Genomic DNA, 13,857 nt, shown 5'->3' with positions numbered 1-13,857 from the left:
TTCGAATCCGTTTCTTGTTGATTTCGTTTCGTTGTCGGCGCCGCTTTGCACCGAAGGTGCCCCTTTTATTATTTTGTTTTCTTGAGACTTTTGTCGTTGTTTTGAAGGCATTGGCCGGTCATTTTCTTTTATGGTCGACGCGGGCTTTTCTTTCCAGAAGTTTTCAGTAAACGTGCCGAGCGATTCGAATTTCAGCCGTGAACTTTCAAACAAGAAGGTCGTCTCGGTCCGCTGAACGAACAAACGCTAGAATGCCGCATTTACCACAATGTCATTTGTGGCGTTAACGATGCCTCCTTGTTGGGATGTTGCTGTTTTTTAATACATACATATATATATATATATATATATATATTGATTTTCTTTTCTTTTTTATTGTTTTTGAAAATCAAACGGACTGCACTCTTCGGTCAGCACTGAATCGCCTCCGTGGTCCTCCGTCCGCATAAGAAGGCGCAGATGAAATAAAAATCAAAACGAAACAAAAAGGCGAGTTGGTCAAAGGAGTTCTTCGAAATTATTAATCGTATTGTTAATTTAGTTTATTGGGTTTTATTACTAAATCAATTATTATCCGTTTTTGTGTTAATGTGCGGGTGTTCAAGAAATGTGGAATGACAAAGAAGTCGGGGACAAGTCCGTCGTGGCTCAAAGATGTCAGCGCAAAATTAGGAAATCGTTCTGAAGCGTAATTGAGGTGAAAAGAAGAAGAGGATGAGGAGGAGGAGGCAGAAGATGCCAAAGTGTTCACTATTTATTTCGTTCGTTCGTTCTCTCGCTCGCTCGCTGCCTCCACGTCGGTTTCAGTAATAAGGAGGACATAAATAAATTCCGCGGGCGCGTGCCTGTCTCATTAAGCCTGTTAATGCGGGAACCCGATCGTTTAAAAGAGATCTAAGTGGTTGCTTGTAATTTGTGAAAAAGTGATGATGTCTCCTAAGCCAGAATGTCACATTTGATTAGCTTCTGGGAATTGAAAAAAGACTTTTACTTTGAAGTAGTTAATATTTTAATAGCCCATTAGGTCTGATGCTAAAAAGCCCCGCTCTCCCGGGGACCACCAGAAAGAGAGCCGGGGTTAGAGGAACAATTTGGATGTTGACATCATCACTTTAAGGGGAGCTAATGGTGGCAATTGAGGGATGAGCTTTTCCTCGGAAATGTTGCGCTTTTAGACTGGTGTGGTGCAGGCGCTCGAGGTCGCCCGGCTTGTCCCGTCCCCCAAAGCACTGCTAGAAAAGAGGGTCACGTCAATTGTCCCATCGAGACCTTTAGGTGCCGTGAGGTGTTTTTGTGTTTGTTTTTCTTGTCTCTTTGTTTCTTCTGCCCAAGCCGGTCAAGATGAGCCGAGTCCTCTGTGAAGAAGAAGAAGGAGGAGGAGGACTTGTTGAAGCCCACGAGCGTTTGAGGGTCAAGGACGTTGAAGGGGCGCCTGGTGGTCGCGGGCCTTTCGCCCACATTCTTCCCAGCAGATGCGGGGCTGCCGTGGCGAGCTTTGCGTGGAGGCTCCGGTAACTGCAGCTCTCGCTCGGGCTTCTCGTGCTGCACCAGCAGCCTGGGAGGCGGAAGGAGGCCTAATTGGATTTTTCCCACTTGCTCCAGCATGGCTACGCTGAGTGATCATTAGCTTGATTTCCTGAGCTAATTGGATTTAAAGGCTACTAACAGCGAGCTGCCAGAGGAGCGGGGCACCCAGAGCTTTTAACACGGCTTAGGGGGGGGGTTATGGGCGACAAAAAAGAAAAAAAAAAAATAAGACAGCAAAGTGCAGCCGCGACCTCGGCGAGGGTCTGCACAGCGGCTCGGCAGAGGGGTTTGCCCGACCCCCTGTGCCCGGCCCGCTGCATGCAGATCAATAAGTAAATAAATGAATGTACACTCCTCTTAGAAAGAAAGAGAGGCGACGAAGGAGGAGGAGAAGAAGAAGAAGAAGAAGAGGGGCATTCTTTGTTAGAGAAATTGCTTCTCGATCTGCATAATCGGGGAGTCTCTTCGCCCTGGGCTGTCTTTTTATTGCTTGTGTGTCTGCTGTTATCAATTTCGTGAACAATTTTCAAAGGGAGTCTGGCAAGGCGGCTTGTGCTGAAACAATATGCAAAAGACGGGCCTTTGAATAATAAATGACGCGCTTTTATGGAGCTTCCAAAGTGGCTCTGATAGTACAATATGAAAAAGGCTCCGATAAGTAATAGTGTGTTTAAAAGGATCGAGTATGTTTTTATTACTATATTTAAAAGTGAGAGAGAAGGATCTCCACATTAGGCGGCAAAAACGATGATATATCGGAAAGGGGCGCAAAACAACGCGAAAAATGAATTTCCTTGCAGCGCCGATCGTCTCGCTAATGAAACTTTACCGTCCTCTACAACAGTTGTCTCCCCTTATGAAATATTAACTATATTTTAATATAAGCTCTTAAACTTAATGGATTTTCGTCTGGATTTTTCTTGCCGGGCTTTAATTATGGCGCTTTTAATGAATTACTTTTGACACGCAATGTCTCAATCTTCAGGGCTGCAGGCGCAGCGGACCGCAGGACCCTCCCGACGTGCCACCGAGCGCCATCTCCCCTCCGCCGTCACGGTGCCCACCTCGGCGCGCACACCCCGTGTTGGTCTCTGTCCCCCGTGTCCGCGCCTCTTACGGAGGGAGATCTCCAGGCCTCCTTCGGGTGTATAGCGACTTGCACCCATGACGTCATCAGCACCGAGCGGAGGCCTGCCCACGTGGTTTATGGTGACCAGAAGCGCCAGTAACACTTCCAAATTCCGGAGGCAGCATTCGAAATCGAGAAAGTGCCAGGAGCTTCGGAGGTCCTGCGAATATTTGGGCAACACCCACCTGTTGGCCAATCAGCGGCTACTTGCGGGTTTTGACGCCCCAGTCGTTTGTACCTTTTGGTAAAAAAAAAAAAATGTCAGCGCACGGGAGAAAAGTGTAAGAAACGCTCGGAGCGAGGAGAGGCGCTATATACGTGCAATGCATTCTTCTGCTTCATTATTATTATTACTGTTATTATTTTAGTAATAATAATCATTATAATAATATTTTTTCCAGTCGTAGTTGGAGCACTAAGATCGACTGCCTCTAAACTGCGTACATCGTAAAGCCACAATAAGACAATAAGATCTAACTAACCAACAAAAATTAAAAAATAATAATAAATGATAATAATAATAATAAAATAATAATAATAATTAATTGAGGCGATGGATGTCCGATGCACCAAGGGTCGCAATCGAGAAAATATCCCACCAAAGTCAACCAAAAGGGAATTGTTAAAATAATAACGGGCGGCATACAATCACTGGGCGATTTCTCCTATCCACTTTCTTTCTTTCTTTCTTTCTTTCTTTCTTTCTTTCTTTCTTTCTTTCTTTCTTTCTTTCTTTCTTTCTTAATAAATAAACGAGAACGTTAAGTCAGGGCAGGACTGTGACGTGATCAGGGTATTTAATGGCCTCGTGGACGTAGCCTTTACTTACAGTAGAATTCGAATTCCACAAAATGCCCTTAAATGTGAATTCTTTTGTGAAGGGTTGCTGTGTTCACGAGGCGATTTGTAAACTTGAGGATGTTGATCGATTCGTTTTTCTGATTTCGAACATGAATTAGGTATTGTGTTTTGTTTCTTTGTGTTTTTCTTTGTTTCTTTACTTTTGATAGTGTCGGTGATTTGCTGATTAATGATTTAATAGAGTTCAATTCGAAATCAGAAGTCTTTCTTTCTTTTTCGTTTTCATTGCAATTTGAGCTCTGCTGATTTCCTCCACCTTGCCTTTCTTTATTCGTTTACGACTCCTTTATAAAATTCCATTTTCTTTCTTTCTTTCTTTCTTTCTTTCTTTCTTTCTTTCTTTCTTTCTTTCTTTCTTTCTTTCTTTCTTTCTCTCTTTCTTTCTTTCTTTCTTTTTCTCGCCGGAAGAGCAGATGTCTTTTGTTTTTCTCAGGACGTGACCATTCGCATCCTTCTCCAGTTTTGCTCTTCATGGAGCCCCCTAACCTGCACGAGACGATTCTGGGACGGGTCTGAGGAGAAATCCGTCCACATATCGCCCTGTCACGTGAAGTTCGCTATACGGCAGAAAGCAAAAATGAAAAAAAAAAACAAAGTGTCGCTACCGGCAACGCGCCGAAAACCGAATTTAAAGGCGCCCCTCCTCCGCTCCCCGGGCGCCCCCTCCCCGTCCGTGTCTTTTCTATTGAAGTGACAGGCCACTGAGGCGCGGCCATCTAGGTGAACTATTTTGGGTTTCCAGAGGAGCGTTCCACACCCACGAAGGTTCCAGAAAGAATTTCAAATCATTGCGATCAGCCTCCGTAAACAGCCGCCATGCAGAGCGCCGGTGTGGAGGGCCATCTCGTTTTCGGGCGGATTCCTTCTGCTGGTCCTGTCACTGTGACTTTCAGGCCGCCAATGATGGCTCATTTGTGACGAGTCTTCTCCATGCAGTCAGCTCACAGAAAGCTCCGACAAAGCCCGCTGTACCAGTCAGAAGGCTGTGCAGTGACGATTTTATTATAGGTTTAGGGTCCGACATGTAAAAGGCCGATTCCAAAGTAAATGCAACGGAAATGCAATGTCTAAGTAGGATACACTGGGATAAGCTTTTAAGTGTGGAGACATTCGAGGAGCAGTGGAACAGGTTTAAAAATGTTTTTCATGTAATGCAGGACAGATACAGACCTAAATTTGGAATTAATAGGAAACTAACAAAACTCCACTGTGGATTAATAAAGATTTAAAAAAAGAAGATGCAAAGGAAAAAACAGACGAATAAGGCGTATAAGACTAATGAGTGCAAAATAAATCGTAGAGCGTACGAGAACATGAGGGCAACCATTAAGAAGGATATCAGGGAGGCTAAAAGACAGTTGGAGAGGAAGAGAGCAGATAAGTCGAAAGAAGACCCTAAGAGAACAGTCAAGGAGGAGGTGAAGTGCATCAGGATCAGTAAAGGGAGATTAAAAGATACAGAGAGTGGAATAGTGGACCCTCTAAAGTCACATTTTAATGAGGTGTTCACAAGTGAGCAAGTGGATAACCTCAGAGCAGTAACAGGGACTACTAAGGAGGTGCTGAGGGATTTGGGAATTGTAAAGAGAGAAGAGCTGTAATGATTAAATAGGCAGAAATAACACAAATCACCAGGACCAGATAATATGGACCCTCAGAGGTCTAAAAGAGGTCAATGAGTGCAAATAGAGACCCTTGACACGTATTGTTAGGAAGTCACTGGGCACTGGAGAGACTCTGAAGGACTGGAAAATGTCAAATATCATCTCATTATGTAAAAAGGGTGAGCAGGCAGATCAGAGCAACTACAGGCCAGTAAGCTTAAGGTGCATCACAGGAAAATGAATGGAAGGAATTACTAAGGAGAAGATTGAGCAACACCTGGCAAGGACAGGGCAGACAGCATGGGCTCAGAAGACGGAGGTCGTGTTTTACCAACATGCTGGAATTCTATGAGGAGGCAACAGAAGGATACGACCAGCGAGGAGGAGATGAGATTATTGATGTGGACTTTCAGAAAGCATTTGATAAGGTGCCACCTGAGAGGTTGGGCATCAAATTAAAAGAAGTGGCAGTTCAGGGTGATGTTTTTAGGTGGGTGCAGAATTGGCTCAGACACAGAAAGCAGAGGGTGATAGTGTGAGGAACCTCCTCAGAACTGGCCGATGTTAAGAGTGGTGACCAGTAGGGGTCAGTGCTGTGGCCACTGCTATTTTTAATATATATAAATGATTTAAATTGGAATAAAAGGAACAAGCTGGTGAAGTTGGCAGATGATACCAAGATAGGTGGATTAGCAGATAATTTGGAATCCGTTAAATCATCAGAGAAGGACTTGGATAGCAGACAGGTGCAGGCAGATTTGTGGCAGATGAAATTTAATGTTAGTAAATGTAAAGAATTATAAGAATTATACATGGGAAGTAAAGAAATGAGATCTGAATACACGATGGGTGGTCAGAAAATTGAGAGTCCACCTTATGAGAAGGATTTAGGGGTCACAGTGGACTCTAAGCTATCGACTTCCCATCAATGTTCAGAAGCCATTAAGAAGGCTAACAGAATGTCAGGTTATATAGCGCCTTGATGTGTGGAGTACAAGTCACAGGAGGTTCTGCTCAAGCTTTATAACACACTGGTGAGGCCTCATCTGGAGTCCTGGGTGCAGTTTGGGTCTCCAGGCTACAAAAAGGACATAGCAGCACAAAAGAAGGTCCAGAGAAGAGCGACTAGGCTGATTATAGGGGGCTACAGGTGATGAGTGAAGATTAAAAGACCTGAGCCTTCACAGTGATAAAGAGGAGACCTGACTGAAGTGTTTAAAATGATGAAGGGAGTCAGTCCAGTGGATCGAGGTGGTGACTTTAAAATGAGTTCATCAAGAACACCGGGACACAGCTGGAAACTTGTGAAGGGTGAATTTCGCACAAACATTAGGAAGTTTTTCTTCACGCAAAGAATGATAGACACTTGGAATGAGAGAGCAAGTAGTGTGGTAAACAGTAGGACTTTAGGGACTTTCAAAACTCGACTTGATGTTTTTGTGGAAGAAATAAGTGGACAGGACTGGCGAGCTTTGTTGGGCTGACTGGCCTGTTCTCATCTAGAGTGTTCTAATGTTCTAATATAGTGGATTGAACAACCACAATTGTATATTTCTTGAAGCTGTCGGCCCCTCATCATGTTCTGTTTCATGCTTTCCACATCCTGCACTGCCAACGCCATTAAAATGAATGGAGTGACATCAAAATGTGAGTGAACATGAAGTGAAAGAGACGCAAAGTGGACGAGAAAGCTTTGGTGGGTTCTGGTGACAAACGGAGGAGTTTGGAGTGCCTCACTTGTGGTGGTCAACTTTGTGACCTCATCTTGTCCACCATTATGTAGACTTTGGATAAAGGGACCTCCTAGGTGAATGAAAACCAAAATCTGACAAAGAGCCAAGTGGCCCCCATGTCTCCTCCAGATCCTTCTAAGTGCTTTTCAAGGTTTCTGCTTCACCACTGTGGTTTGTTTCAAATTCCCACAGTTCATTGAATGAAGAAGAAGAAGAAGAGCTCCCTGGCTTCATCCCTAAATGCCCGTCCCTGTAATTCCCATGGTGTGTCCCCGAATATCTGATTCAACCTTAAACTCTCCTTTACCTGCCTTTGAGGCTTTTGAAGACCTGCATGAGGTCCCCACGATGCCCCATTTACTGTGACTAAGCACATGTAACCCCTGGCATGTCCCATGATGCCCCTGGCCGCTCTCCTCTGTGCCGCTGTGTCGTTCTCGTAGCGTGAGGACTGCAGGTGTGTGCATCTGAGCTGAACATCCATCCATCCATCCATTTTCTAACCTGCTGAATCCGAACACAGGGTCACGGGGGTCTGCTGGAGCCAATCCCAGCCAACACAGGGCACAAGGCAGGAAACAATCCTGGGCAGGGTGCCAACCCACCGCAGTGAGCTGAACATCTCATCATTTAACTTCCACCTTGACATTTTGTTTGCCTCTCAGTGCGTTTCTTGGGCAATGAGAATATCGTGTCAACTAAAACCGTAAATCTGTTCAGTGGTCTCTTCCTGAAGCTCAGGGTCTCCCATCCTTTGCCCTCATGTGGCCCTTTGCACTCCATTTTCCACGTGTTCTCCACATATTTCTGAATTGTTTTTGCTGACCCTCGGTGTCTGCCAGTCCTCCAGTCTTCGTGTCATCTGCAAACTTCACAAGTTTACTAACTAAACCAGAATCAAATCAGAAAACATAGTGAGGGTCCCAGGACAGACCCCGAGGGTCTCCGCTGATGACCTCCCTCCACTCTGATGTGCAGAACTAAACGTTGATGTGGACATCAAAGTCAATTCTGCTCTTGTCAACCATTGCAGCTAAGGTCGGTTTGGCAGGACCTTCCTCTCCTAATCCCACGCTAGCTCTTCTTTTGTCACTTCGGTATTTTTCTAATTGATTTTTTTATTGCGGTCTCCTTAATTTTGCTGATTGGTCCTCTTTAGCCTTCCTCCTTGAAGGTCGGCGTCACATCAGCAACTTTCCAGTCCTCTGGTGTTTCTCCAGTGACTGCCCAGTGCACCTAATCAGGTTTGCAGGCGACGCCCTTCGTTTCTTTCAATACGACTGGTCAAGTCCCGTCAGCACCGGAGGGCTTCAGCGTATCGGGGGCTTGAAACACTCCAGGCTCGTCCATTTGAGAATCTAGGAAGCCCAAGTGTGGTTTTACTTCTGCATTTCTATTGTGTCTTCCTTTACAAATACTTGGGATAAATATTCGTTCAGTTCGTTTGCCACCTCCTCACTTTCGATGATTTCTCCTTTTGATATTCTTGTTTAATCTGAACTGCTTTATCGATTGTAAATGTATGAGTTACGACATCTTCTCACTTCTGTTAGCTGAACAAACAGGCCCAGGCCTAAAGCTACTCCATTATGTTTACCTCTTTTGTAAGTCGCTTTGGAGCAAATGAACGTGAACGTGTCCCTCAAGTCCTCTCTTATCGTCTTTTTAATGGTGTAGGACGGTTTGTTCTTCGGTTTCTCTTTTGCTGAGCTCTCTGATATTTGTTGATTTGGCTGTTTCTTCGTTTTCTTCTTTGGTGGTCTTTCCACTTCTACTGTTTTTTTTCCCCTTATTTGCCTGTTTCAGGTGATTTTGTAGTCTTTTTGCTGTGTTGCTTTTCTAAATCTTCCTCTTCTTCTGAGCCCGGATCAGGTGGTCTCTGATGCTAGGCCATTTATTTTTACAGTTGCTGAGTTCCTCCTGACCCCGTGACGTCCTCTCTCACCACATCAGAAGTCTTTGTCTTCTTCTAAACGTTTGTGGGTTTTCAGGTTTGATCAGGTTGTGATCTTCATGGTTACTTCTGCTTTTATGACTCGGTCTTTAGTGTGCGAAACAAGAAGATCAAGATGTACGTCACCACAAACTGCCTGAGCACCGTCTCACCTTCCTTGTTTGTATTCGCCACAGGGGGCTTCTTAATCAATGCTTGGAAAGTTCCGATCCCCCCATAATCTCCACTGTCCTCTTTCCTACGCGTGTGTCCCACTCGATTAAATATCCAAAATCGGGCGGCCCCTGGCAAACTCTAATGACCCAAACTCTGGTCGTCGTCCTTTCTAGCTTAGCCCCTAGTGATTCTTCCATCTTGAATTCACGTGTAGCACCACAGCGCCCCCTTTCCTTCCTGGTGTAGCCCCCCATATTGTACTCCTCTCCATAAGCCACACTACTTTCTAGCAAATGACAGTCCCACGTCACTCTTGTCACCCCGAGTTCATCAACTTTCTTTCTAATGCTCCGAGTGTGAAGGTGTAAACGTTTTAGCCTTGTGGGGGGCTTCTGATTATCTTTCTGGTTGAGTTTCCTTGGGGTCAGCTTGACTTTTTCTTTCAATGTCTTCCTCCGACTTTTCCCCCCTCACTTCTTTCTGAAATGTTTGTCCCTTTCTCTTGTAGATGCTGTCCATCTCATGCTGTCATGTTGGCATCTCATGCCAGTGGCAGAGGAAAGTCAGCCCCTCTTGTCTGCAGCAGACCCTCGAGTGGTCTTGTGACTTGATATGCTCATGTGTGTTCCTTGGTGCTGAAGGGTCTCACAGTAAAGAACTGTCCCCAAGTTCCCACTGCATTTTCAGCAAGTTTTTCTGCTGTCACTTATCCCAAGATGAAGTGCATCCCGAGGACCCTCACCTGTCCTCGCCACTAAGAGTCCACCCTTTGGCTCCTGTTGTTGACTGGTGGGATTTCTCCCTTGGCTTCCCCTCATTTGCTTCCTCGTGGGTTGCCTGTTGGACCTTCTCCTGCTTTTGTGGTGAAGCCCACCTGTCACTTAGCTCAGGCCGTTTGCTGCTGAGGTCCTCCTCGGACTCACCCACTCCATGTCTTCTCTGCTGCACCCTGTAACTGGTTGCTGTTTTCCTTAAAGTTGGAGAGAAGAACCCAAAACGTCAGTCTGGTGGACTGGGTGCCCTGTGCTGTTTTCACACACTCTGTCTGGTGGGATGTTGAAGAAAAGTCCTCATTCAGCACAGACTGCAGGTTTGGTGTTTCTTTACAGATTCTTCAGCAAGGGCTCTGGTGTTACGAGTCCTTGATTCAGGAGTTGGGGGGCCATTGGTGTGCCTGGCCCCTTAAACAGCCCACTAGTGCTACAAGGGACAGCGCTACCCTTTGATGGGCCCCTGACGTGACCGGCCACTGACCTAATGACGCAGCAGGGCCTGCAGAAAAGCAAAGGGCAACTCCGCCACTGACAACTGGAGACAAAATCAAAGCTCCCCCAGCCTGCTGACTCCATCCTGACACTTCCTGATGTACCTCCTTTCAAAGTCCAAAGGTACCAGGCTTGGAACCAAGCAGGTAACCGAGCAGCCACTGAATCGTCACTGAGGGACTTGGACAGCAGATCTGTCACCAAATATAAAGTGTGACACATAGGGAGTAAAGATGTCAGATCTGAATACACAATGGGGGGGCTGAAAATCAAGAGTCCACCTCATGAGAAGGATTTGGAGTCGTAGAGGACTTGATGCTATCAACTGCCAGTCATGTGTCTGCTCCAGCTTTATAACACACTGGTGAGGCCTCATCTGAAGTCCTGAGGGTCTCCATATTACAAAAAAGACAAAGCGGCACTGGAGAAAGTCCTGAGGAGAGCAGCTGGGCCAATTCAGGACCAGGGAGAGCAACTGAGGAGCTTGGATCTTCAGAGGAAAAGGAGATGAAGAGACGATAGGACTGCAAAGGTCACAAGCCATTAAGAAGAGATGGGTCTCCTCCAGCTTTATAACACACTGGTGAGGCCTCAGCTGGAGTCCTGGGTGCTGATTTGGTCTCCATGAAGACATAGCAGCAATAGAGAAGGCCCAGAGAAGACGACTCGGCCGAGTCCAGGGCTACAGGACATGAGTTCTGAAGATTCAAAGAGCTGAGCCTTCTCAGAGATGAAGAGGAGACCTGACTGACTGAAGTGTTTAAGATAATGAGTGAATGAGTCCAGTGGATCGAGATGGGGACTTCACAAGGAGTTCATGAAGAACACAGGGGGACACCCATGGAGACTTGTGAAGGGTGAATGTCACACAAACATCAGGAAGAGAAGCACAGGCACCTGGACTAAGTGACCATGCAGTGTGGTGGGCCGCAGGACTTTAAGGGTCTTCAAAACTCAACCTGATGTTACTTTGGATGTTCTCCGTGCATAGGATGGACAAGCTGGTTGGGCCGGGTGGTCTGTGGTTCTAAACTTCTAATGTTCCTCTGTCATGACCTGCACTCTCGTCTGATTTCATGGCCCTGCCACTAAGACGAGCTGAGGTGCCCACAATTTGTCACATTTGCCACCTGCTTTGAAAGGGCTGCCCACACGTGTAAAATAAAAAGAATGACGAGCGCCTTCAACCTCAGCTACTGGCACCCCAACGCCCCCATAAAGACATGCAAAGCACTACATGTGACAGTGGCACCTGGCAGGTGAAACCTTGAAACATCTTCAGTTGATGTGTGCAAGCGCAGATTAAAGGATTCACTGTATATAGCGCCTTTCTGTGTGGCACTCGGACTGCATCATATTCCGAGACTTTTCACAACCTGCCATATCAGTAACAGCGTTTAGTCTGAGAAATGCGGGCGACTCCCAAAGAGTCAAACAAATCAAAGGTACACTCTGTGCCAATGTCAGGGGCAGCTCTTATTGATTTTGGTTTGCTCCACGTGCGTCCTTCCTATCACATGGCACACCGGCAGAGCCTTTGTGGAACGTCACTGTCCAGGGCTGAAATGACAGCCGTCATGCATTCCTCAAACCTGAAACAAAGTCACAGGGTGGCACCTGCTCCACGCTCTCATGGCGCCTCAGTGATCCACGTCTGATGGTGTTCGGCTTCTTTCAGCTCCAGCACTTGGCAACGGGCACACAGGCTCCCACAGCGCCAGGCTTGAAGGACTGTAAAGGTTGGCAGGCCCGCTCGTTTCACCAGACCTCGACAGATGGATGGCTGTAAAGTTTGGGTTCCCTTTCTCTGGACGCTTTCACCTTTTTGTGACTAAATGCATTTGCACATGACGGGTGCTGTCCAGGTGGGCACTGGGGCCTCATCCAGTAGAGGTCTAAGATCACTTCCTGTCCAGTTAGGGTCTCAGTGCCCGTAGGCATTCTGCCCAAATTGATCAACATGACAGACTGGCACTCCACCCATTTCTTGACACCTCTTTCTGGTGCCATTTCTGCACAAGCCCACTACTGTGGTATGAGTGGGGTGTCACAGGTTTATGCCAGCAGTGACGTTATGTTGTCCAATGCAGATGCCTTTGTAGCTCTGATATGGGAGCAGGTGACAGTGCGGGTCTGCTCAGCCCGATGTCATGTTATTAATCGGTGGCACATGAAAGCCGTGAATTTGCTGCGGTGAGTTCAGGTGGCCTTGACTCTGGCACCTCTTTTTCAGTGTGTGATACCTTTGGTTTCATGAGCCCTTCGACCAGGCTGTGTGCCAACTGAGGAGCCGAATGCCGTGTTCTCACTGAAGCAGAGCACTTCCTCCCAGCTTTTGTTTCCTAATTGTTATGCAAATGAGTTGGAGACAGGGCGGTCCTTATGGTAATTAGCTCTGCCCGGGCTCTCCCTGCAGGATCCTGTCACAAGGTGGCACTATGCGACCTTTCAGTGCATCACTTTACTGAAGGCTTGCTGTGATGGATTGGATGGGCTTGGCAGGACACGGTGGCACATTGGGGTGGTGGGATGAGAAGCGGTGGTCTGGTGAGCCCCTGATAAGTCCACGGTCACTGGCCTGCTCCAATGCCATGACATTCTCTGAGCTAACAGGTGACACGTTTGTTTCATTATTGACATCACTGAATGGGTTTATGACCTTCTGGTTGCAGGTGGCTTTGGAGTGTGTGACCCTACAAGTGACATTTAAGAAGCAAAAGGCATGAGCACACAGTGGATGGAGAAAGTATCGAGACCCCCTCAGTCAGCATTGGCCTTATCTGCCCATGAATCTCTGCTCAGTTGCCCATAATGACAAAGTGACGACGTGTTTGGGGGAAGTTGTTGCTTTTATAAGAAATCAGAACCTGAAATCTCTCCTTCCTCAAAGCATTGAGACCCTTCAATCCATAGTTTGCAGAAGCCCCTTGAGCAGCCATTTCAGCATTGAGTCTTCTTTGGGAGCTTTGCACCCCTGCTTTTGGGCACAGAGACCCCCAAAATGCTTCATTAGGCTGCAAACTGCCATCTTCAGGTCTCCGCACAGCTGTTCTAAGTCCGGGACCCCCACACACGTGTCCCCACCCACCCTGCATTGTCCTGACTATACGCTTGAGTCCAGTTTGAGGTCCCAGGTGTCCTTCAAGGACCCCTCTTTGTATTTAGATGAACTCATCCCACCCTCAATCCAGACCAGTGTCCCTGTCCCCATGGTTCACCATAGGGATGATGTGATGTAGGTGACGAGTGGTCCTGCTCTCCATGAGATCTGTCTGGGGGGGGGGTCGATTTCTGACACTCACAGTTCAGGTCGGCTGTCGAGAGGACCCCCTGTCTACCCTCCCCACCATAAGCTCTCCCGTTTAAGGACTTGTGAAGCTCCCTGTCCAGTTACTGACTTTGCTGGGACGGCCAGCTCATGGAAGTTGTCCCATGTCACAGTTTTTGAGGCCAGTGGTCTGATCTTCTGGCCCTGCTCTGCTCCTCACTGCAGTTCAATCACTTGCGGTCTCCAGAGAGGTCCTTGGACTTTGGGGTTTGGTGTTGTGCTGACGCGCTGTGTGAATTCTGGGACCCTCTATACAGACGTGTGCCCTTCTAAATGATGTCACAGGTGGACCCCAAAGCA

The sequence above is a fragment of the Erpetoichthys calabaricus genome, chromosome 11 (assembly GCF_900747795.2).
Source record: "Erpetoichthys calabaricus chromosome 11, fErpCal1.3, whole genome shotgun sequence".
NCBI lineage: Eukaryota > Metazoa > Chordata > Cladistia > Polypteriformes > Polypteridae > Erpetoichthys > Erpetoichthys calabaricus.
This window is presented reverse-complemented; position numbering follows the sequence as displayed.